The sequence below is a fragment of the Ornithorhynchus anatinus genome, chromosome 16 (genome assembly GCF_004115215.2).
Source record: "Ornithorhynchus anatinus isolate Pmale09 chromosome 16, mOrnAna1.pri.v4, whole genome shotgun sequence".
Taxonomy (NCBI): domain Eukaryota; kingdom Metazoa; phylum Chordata; class Mammalia; order Monotremata; family Ornithorhynchidae; genus Ornithorhynchus; species Ornithorhynchus anatinus.
In genome coordinates, this window is record NC_041743.1 from 16,864,567 (window position 1) to 16,873,136 (window position 8,570).

Below are 8,570 nucleotides of genomic sequence, written 5' to 3' on the forward strand. Positions count from 1 at the left end.
TCCATTGTGATCTATTCTCATATACAATTAATCTTGGAAAATAACCCTTAATTCTTCATTCACCTTAGAGTTATTATTCAAATATTTTATGGAATGATTAGTTTGGCCCATTGACGTTCTTTGTAGCAGAAACTAGTGCTGACACTCATTCTTTGTATTCAGCTGTTTGAGTTATATACAGCACTCGCCACAGTGGTTTTTTAGCTTCTTATTTGGAACATTCACTCCAAATAAAATAGGTTCATAAGCTTTATCGGAGTGACCTCGGTGTGTGTCATGGAATGAGAGAAACTTCCATCGTTGTGGGCAAGGAACACTTCTACCAACTCTATGTTATACTCTTCCAAACGCTTAGTACAGTGCTCTGAACACAGAAAGTGCTCAATACATACCATTGATTAATTGACGGTTGTCCCCGATTCTGGCCCTGATCCACTCTGCCCCTACTAGCCAGAAGTTCCTGAGCACGAGTCCCAGAAGCTCCCCAGTTTTAGCGATACATATCCGAGAGATCTCTTCCCTTGAGTCTTTTTATACTCTCACATTCTTATCTTAATCAAGCAAACAAGTTTCTAAACCCTGGACATGGCCTAGTGGCAAGAGCACAGGCTTGGGAGTCAGAGGCTGTGGGTTCTAATCCCATCTCCATCACTTGTCTGCTGTGTGACCTTGGGCAAATCACTTCCCTTCTCTGTGCCTTATTTACCTCATCTGGAAAGTGGGGATCAAGAGTGTGAGCCTCATGTGGGATAGGAACTGTGTCCAACCAGATTACCTTGTATCTCCCCCAGTGCTTAGAACAGTACTTGGCACATAGTAAGCACTTAGCAAATACCATAATTATTATTAAGTCCAATCACCTCAGTATCCTTAGCACTTAGAACAGTTTTGGACTCATAGTAGGTGCTTTAACAGATACCATAAAAAAACTTTTAAGCAGGAATCAGCCAATCGATTGACTGCTTATTCTGGGAAGGACATTGTACTAAGTATCTGGAAGAGTATAATAGATTTAGTAGATGTAATCCCTGCCCTCAAAGGTCTTATAATTTAGAGGGGGAAAAAGCCAATAAAATAAATTAAGATCTTTGACACTCACCTCAGCCTCACAGCACTTACATACATATCCTCATATTCTATTTTCCCTATCTGTAGTTCATAATGTCTGCCTCCTCCTTTAGACTCAAAGCCCCTTGTGCATAGGGATGCCATCTAAAAATTCTGTTCTATTTATACCATATGCATAATATGCATATATAAAACATTTATACCTATTGTATGTATATATATATACACACACACATATATATACACACATATATATACGCATACATATATATAATATATATATACATATACATGTCTCCCCCTATTAAACTGTAAGCCTGTCAGTGGGCAGGGATTGTCTCTATCTGTTGCCGAATTGTACATTCCAAGCACTTAGTACAGTGCTCTGCACATAGTAAGCACTCAAAAAATACTATTGAATGAATTTGTATATAGGATACATATGCCCCCTCAGAGTCGCACTTGGAGAGTTTCCAGTACTCTACCAGTCTCGGCTATGGGAGGGAGAGTCAAGCAGAGGTCTATCCATTCCATCCCTAGCTTGGGCAGTGGCTAGGGAGTGGAAGGTAATCTGCTACAAGTTAAAACGCACTCATGCTGGACAGCAGCTGCTCAGGAGAGAGTCTAGGGAGGAGATTCAAGTTTACTGTTTGGAAGGCAGCAGTGGTAAACCACTTTCAGATTTTTACCAAGAAATTTCTGTGGATCCACTACCAGGACGATTGTAGATGGAGAGCGGGGCGTTTTGGGAGACGTGTCTGTGGTGTCACTATGGGTCGGAAACGACTCGATGGCGTAAGACAAGTATATATAAATATATATAAAAAATAAGTATATATGTTTTATATATATTTCTGTTCCTATCTATCTCCCCCTCTAAACTGTCAGCCTGTGGACAGGGAGTGTCTAACAACTCCAATGCATTGTAATCTCACAAGTGTTTAGTACAGTACTCTGCATACAGTGAGAGCTCAATAAATAACACTTATGGTGAGACTTTCCCAAGTGCTTAGTAAAGCTCTCTCCACACAGTAAGCACTCAATAAATACCACTAATCGATTGATTTGTAAATTACAGGTGGAGGGAACTACAATTCTGGTATTTTTGGCACTAAGATTTTCTGGTGTAGTTAGACAATATATACCTGGCTTTGTGGGAAGCTTCTATGTATTGATGAGAAGAGCCAATTCGGCCATGATGATGATGATGTCAATCGATCAATCAGTGGTATTGAGCGAATGCTTAGTCTGTGCAGCACATTGAAAAATAAGCGCTTGAGAGCATTAGGTAGAGTTAATAGACTGGAGCCCTGACCTCAAGGAGCTTAGAGTATAGCAGAAAAATCCTGTCATTCCATCTCCTCCCTCATTCAAAATTCACAAGAGCCATTCAGACTGGAAATGCTCTCTCGGGTCATCTTTCTTCCATCAGAAACATAGAGGGGGCACCCCCAAAGAGCAAACCCTGGACCTCAGAATACCACCTCTCTTAGAAATTTAACGTCTATGAGTTGTTTCATGTTTCAACTAGATTGGATCATCCTGGCATAATAAACACAAAGATAGATTCTTCCATGGTATATGGGGAACTTTACCGATTCTTTCGGCCTGCCCCGCTCAACTCAACCCTGTTCCCAAAGCTCCACCCAGGGAGATAGGATCATGGAAGAGCAGCCCAGGGCCTCAGACTTAGCCTACAGGGCTCCATCTTGGTATAGTCTTATTGGAGGCCCTGGGTGGTAGGGCAGGTATGAGAGATCAAAAATCTGAGGTGAATTCAGCCAAGTAGGCAGTTTGGCAGGCAGGGGGAAGGGCGGGTTTTTAGACCTATGACTGTGATATGCCTTAACATAAAACAAACACACTCAGAGGCTGTTGTTTCTTTGTATAGTCCTCCGTATTTGTTGTTAATATGGTTGCACCCTAGGCACTTCAGGAAAGAAAGAGGGAAAAAAATTGTTCTCTTTCGGGCACATGCAGGAGAGAAGCTTAAACCAGAGCATAAATGTAATAATTAGGCACTTAGTAGAGTCATGCACTCAGTAAATATCAATGATCAATTGATGATCAAAGTGCTTGCTATGTGCCCAGCACTGGGGTAGATACAAGATGATTAGGTGGGACACAGTCTCTGTTCCACACAGGACTTATAGTCTAAGGGGGAGAGAGAACAGGTTTTTCACTCCTATTTTACAGATGAGGAAACAAAGGCATAAATGAGTGAAATGACTTGATCAAGATTACACAGCAGGCAAGGGGCAGAGCTGAGATTAGAACCCAGGTCCTCGGACTCTCAGGCCTGCGCTCTTTCCACACCACTTCAGTTGACAGGAAAAACAAAACAAAATATTATTTTCACCAAAATGAGAAAGCAGCATCTGTGTGCCAGAGAAATGACTCGAGATAAACATCGAACTTGAAAGAACTGTAATTATTCCATATCTGATCAGGGTGTTGAGCATCCAGAATGTGATCCAGTGTTCCTATATTCTGCTCAGGCTCACATGGAGTTATCCTCATTCTAAATTCCAGAAAACAATGCATAGAAATTCAACCCAATAGTGATGTTTACCTCAGCTCTCAAGACTAGGTGAAGACTTCCACCATTCAGAGTTAAAAACAAGTATCCTGCTGAAATATTCCCTACTCCTATTGTTCCACCCCTAAACCCTGGCTCCTTGACAGGTATGGGGGCAAAGAGGAAATCAGCCATCACTGAAGGGTCACCATGACAGCAAAACAGGGAGACAGCATGATAGTGGATAGAACAAGGTCCTGGGAGTCAGAGGAGCAGGGATTCTAATTCCAGCCCTGCCGTGTGTCTGCTATATGACCTTGGGCAAATCACTTTACCTCATCTGTAAAATGGGGATTAAGATTGGGAGCCTGACATGGCACAAGGACTGCATCCTACCTGATTAGCTGGTGTCTACCCCAGTGCTTAGTACAGTAGCTGGCACAGAGTAATGCTTAATACCATTAAAAAGAAAACCTCTGAAGTCTCATGTCATTTCTGGCTGAAGACATTCACAAGCTTAGCTCTGTTTGCCTAATTTGACACTTTAAGAGTATCCTGAGTAGGACAGATTTTTAAAGCAAGATGTAAATATTTGTCTTCTATGCACTTTTAAGGAAAATGTTAACACCGAACTTTGGCAGGGTTAATATGCACCTGGTGGATATGAAACTGTCAGTGCTCTTGGGATTGGAGCCAGGGCTGTACCTGCTTGGACTCCTTACTGCAGGGCTGAAATCACAGTGGATTATCGATAAATGTTTGCAGAGAGAAATTTTTTTTACTGAAATGTTGACTTCTTTTTCTTTGAAAAGCAGCTGTTATATGATGCTCCATTTTATCACCAGGATTTTTATGTTTACCAATGTAATGAATATTTCCCTCTGGATTGTAATCGACTATAAATCAAGTGCATAGTGGGAAGCAGTATGGCCCAGTGCATAGAGAACAGGCACGGGCCTGGAAGTCAGAAGATCATGAGTTCTATTCCCAGCTCCTCCACTTATCTGGTGTGTGACCTTGGGCAAGTCACTCCACTTCTCTGGGCCTCAGTTCCCTCATCTGTAAAATGGGGATTAAGACTGTGAGCCCAAGGGGGACATGGACTGTGTCCAACCTGATTATCTTGTATCTACCCCAGTGCTTAGAACAGTGCTTAGCACATTGTAAGCACTTAACAGATATTATTATTATGCTGAATCCTCACTTTTCCCAACAAGGTAGGGGTGAAGTGCTATAACAAACTACCTGGGAATGAACCAAACCAAATACAGAGCCAAAGAAATGTCTTTAAATTATGGCACTGGACTAGTATATTGCAAATGGTTAGTTGAATGTTATGGAAGTTAGAGCAAGTTTATGATCATAATTACAATTTTATAATAATGACATAAATTCTCTTTTACAGAAGCATCTGGAAGTGTACGTATGGGTGGGTGAAATTGGTTTAAGTAAAATCACTGGTCTATATATACCAATAATTACTTTTTGTATTTTCTTATCATGACTTACAGTTCATTAATAGATGTGCTTTCCAGTGACATTCCAGTGATCAAATGTGGCTGTTAACTGCATAGTCTTGGCATCAGGCATAACTGAGGCAGACTTCTTGTACTCGGTAATAGAAAAACAAAACTCCAACTAAAACTGGCCAAATAAAAATGTAAGTACACATGTACATAGTCTGTAATAAATCAATAAGTAATTAATTGAAAAATGAAAAGGGGCCAGGGCTTCTGAGAGCCCCAGCAAATGAGAGGTCATTCCCTTCCAGAAATCTGCTGAGAGTGGGTAAACTGGCAGGTTTCCTGCTGGCGGGATGAGGGTAGATAGTGCGGGATGGGAGATGGTCCTAGATCAAAACTTCCCTCATCCAAATGGTGTGTCTTGTTTCAGTGGTCAGCTCCATTTAAGAATTACCCAAAATGAAGCCCAGATGAACTATGGGAATTAGAAATGCTTACTTGGTAGGCAAGCATGGTCTCGTGACATTCTGGACTCCCAGTGCCATCACTGTGAAGAGCGAGCAGCGTGGCTCAGTGAAAAGAGCCCGGGCTTGGGAATCAGAGGTCATGGATTCTAATTCCGGCTCCGCTGCTTGCCAACTGTGTGACTTTGGGCAAGTCACTTCACTTCTCTGTGCCTCAGTGACCTCATCTGTAAAATGGAGATTAAAACCGTGAGCCCCACTTGGGACAACCTGATCACCTTGTATCCTCCCAGCGCTCAGAACAGTGCTTTGCACATCATCATAATAATAATAATGATGTTGGTATTTGTTAAGCACATACTATGTACAGAGCACTGTTCTAAGTGTTGGGGTAGACATAGGGGAATCAGGTTGTCCCACGTGGGGCTCACAGTCTTAATCCCCATTTTACAGATGAGGGAACTGAGGCCTCATCTGTTAAAAGATGTTAAGTGACTTGCCCACAGTCACACAGCTGACAAGTGGCAGAGCTGGGATTCGAACTCATGACCTCTGACTCCATAGCCCGTGCTCTTTCCACTGAGCCACGCTGAACAAATACCACCATTATCATTATTATCATTCTAAAAATCGGAGGCCTTGCCAACATGGGCCAAAGGACAGTATTTGGGGATGAAATCCAAAGTGAAATACACTGAAAATTGAAGAAAATCAGTTGGAGGTGATTTGTGAACCAAGGTGCACCACCGTAATCGTCAGTGTTATTTATTGAGCACCTACCGACTGCCAAGCACTGTATGAAGAGCTTGGGAGAGTACAATATAAAAGAATTGGCAGAAACTATGCACTATGCATTAGTAGCCCAAAGTACTATGGGAGATTTCTTGTCTAGGAGTTTGGCTGTTTTCCCTATTTCCCTCTCAGAGACAGAAAGCTATTGAGCAGTGAGTTAATTGTATGCATTGATTTGTTCCTGAAGAATGTGGAATGCAACATCGTCAACATTTTTCTAATTAGCATCACCTAGCTGGATCTTGACATTTATACTTTGTTACTTTTCTTTACTCTTCTGTGGGCCCAGTACTGTATTAAGTGCTGGGATAGATAAAATAAGAATCAACCAGGATCCCAAGCTTTTAAATCAGCCTTGAAACATGGCTACCTAGTTTCCATAACACATAAATCTGTGGCAGGATGCAGAACTTTGTGAGAATCATTTAAATCCAAATAATTGCTTGAATTGATGTAACCTTATTTGAGAAGTAACATGAAAGAACACAGGAATGTGAATTAGGAGACCAAATTCTAATCCCAGTTCCACCTCTTACCTGTTGCGTGACCTTGGATAAGTCACTCTGTGTCTCATTTCCTCCTCTGTAAAATGGTAATGAAATGTTTGCTCTCCCTTCTTCCTAGGCTGTGAACCTCACATGAGACAAGATCTGAATCTTACTGATTATATCTATCGTGATCTTTGGCCCACAGTGAACCTATAACAATTATTCTTATTCTTATCATCATCATCTACTTTGACATTAGTCCAGGAATATAGATCTCTGCCACTTTGAAAAATGCAAGTTTAGTCTCTGATATCTGAATCTTTCAGGGGAAAATTGGGGTTGTTCGACTGATTATTTGAATAATGTCAATGATCCAGATAAGGCAGTAAATGTTTTTATCCACTCTCCACTTCACTTGTCCTGTTGTTGTTGGGCGAGCCTCTGCTCCAGAGGTAATATACTTGCGTAGGGGCCAAGTCGCTCTTACCTGGCTTATTACACCCAAGAGCTTCCTCAGGTGAGTAAACTGGTTTGGGGATCTTTCCCGAGGCTTACAGGGATGGCCTTGAACATTAGGCTGATTTAACGCAGAGCCCCATTTCCTTGGAGTTAGCCCCATCAAGTCTTCAATTTCAGCCCAGCTGGTGGTGAGAGAGCTCTGAACCATGAGATCGTACTACCCGCAGAGAAGCAGAAGTAGCAAAACCTCCTTCCAAGCTACACCCACCTCATGGTTCCGAGCACCCGCATTGCCAAGGTGGGGAATGCATCAGCGCCCTTGCCAGTCCCAGGGCAAATCAGGGGGGTGTCAAAAGCCAGAATTGGGGAATCACAGAGGTAGGTACTTCAGCTTCCACTTTTGCTGTCTCTCTTCACCCTATTCTCCCCGGTGGCCTAACCTGGAGTGGTTCACTTTTCAGAGGGGACAAAGGAGCTTTTTTCTGACCCCTCCCTCTCTCCATGGAGAATCTGTGCTGGTGCAGACAGAGGGTGTTTTCCCTTCCGTGCTCTGCCAGGGTGGGAGGAATTATTGCCGAAGGACGGATGGAAAGACCGGATGAATCAATCGACAGCATTTATGACCGCTCGCTCTGCGCAGAGCACTGTACTAAGTGCTTGACAGAGCACACTCCAGAGGAGTTGGTAGATATGCTCCCTCCCCTCAAGGATTTTACAATCTAAAGACATATTAAAAATAGAGATAGGAGAAGAGAGGGAAGAATCAGGCTCTTTTTTTCCAGAACACCCAAATGTGACTTTGTAGGATATTGCATAGTCTGTATTTAACAAGTTGAAAATCAATAGAGCTGGAACAACAACTACAAAAGGGCCCAAAATAAATCATTCATGTGAAATGAGGAAAGCCAAAGGTAATAGAAATTGATGTTTACTTGTCTAGGTGATGAAGTGGAACAAGTATAGTTCCTGTTGGATTATATCAGTGCATGAAATCGTAGTAATGTGTGGTTAACCAAGCATCCTTCGCACAAACTAGGAGTACTTAGCCCAGTCATTTATTCCTGAGGGCATAGAAATATCACCAAGGACAATGTGCTATCTTTAATTGCATCTCAGGTGACATTTATGGTCTCAGAAGTTCTACAGAAGCCTTATTTTTTATCTCTAAAGTCTTCTGTTGCATTGAAAAAATCAATAGAGCCATTTTCATGACCGACAGTACTAACATGGAATTTATTTTTGAATGCCATGTTTGTAAGTTGGGTTTCATGGTCTTTTTTTTTTTTTTAGCTAATGCATTCCAATACATATTTGGCTT

General features: G+C 41.9%; 1 long non-coding RNA gene and 1 other non-coding gene across 2 annotated transcripts; both read left to right on the forward strand.

The window, feature by feature from the left end:
* The first annotated feature begins 1,512 nt into the window (after positions 1-1,512).
* LOC114817628 lies at positions 1,513-1,650 on the forward strand. The gene has a single exon (XR_003765489.1). It is a non-coding gene; the product is annotated as a small nucleolar RNA SNORA7 (small nucleolar RNA).
* A 3,454-nt stretch (positions 1,651-5,104) lies between these two features.
* On the forward strand, positions 5,105-7,202 carry LOC114817210. The gene is made up of 2 exons (XR_003765052.1): positions 5,105-5,246; positions 6,930-7,202. It is a non-coding gene; the product is annotated as an uncharacterized LOC114817210 (long non-coding RNA).
* The last annotated feature ends 1,368 nt before the right edge of the window (positions 7,203-8,570 follow it).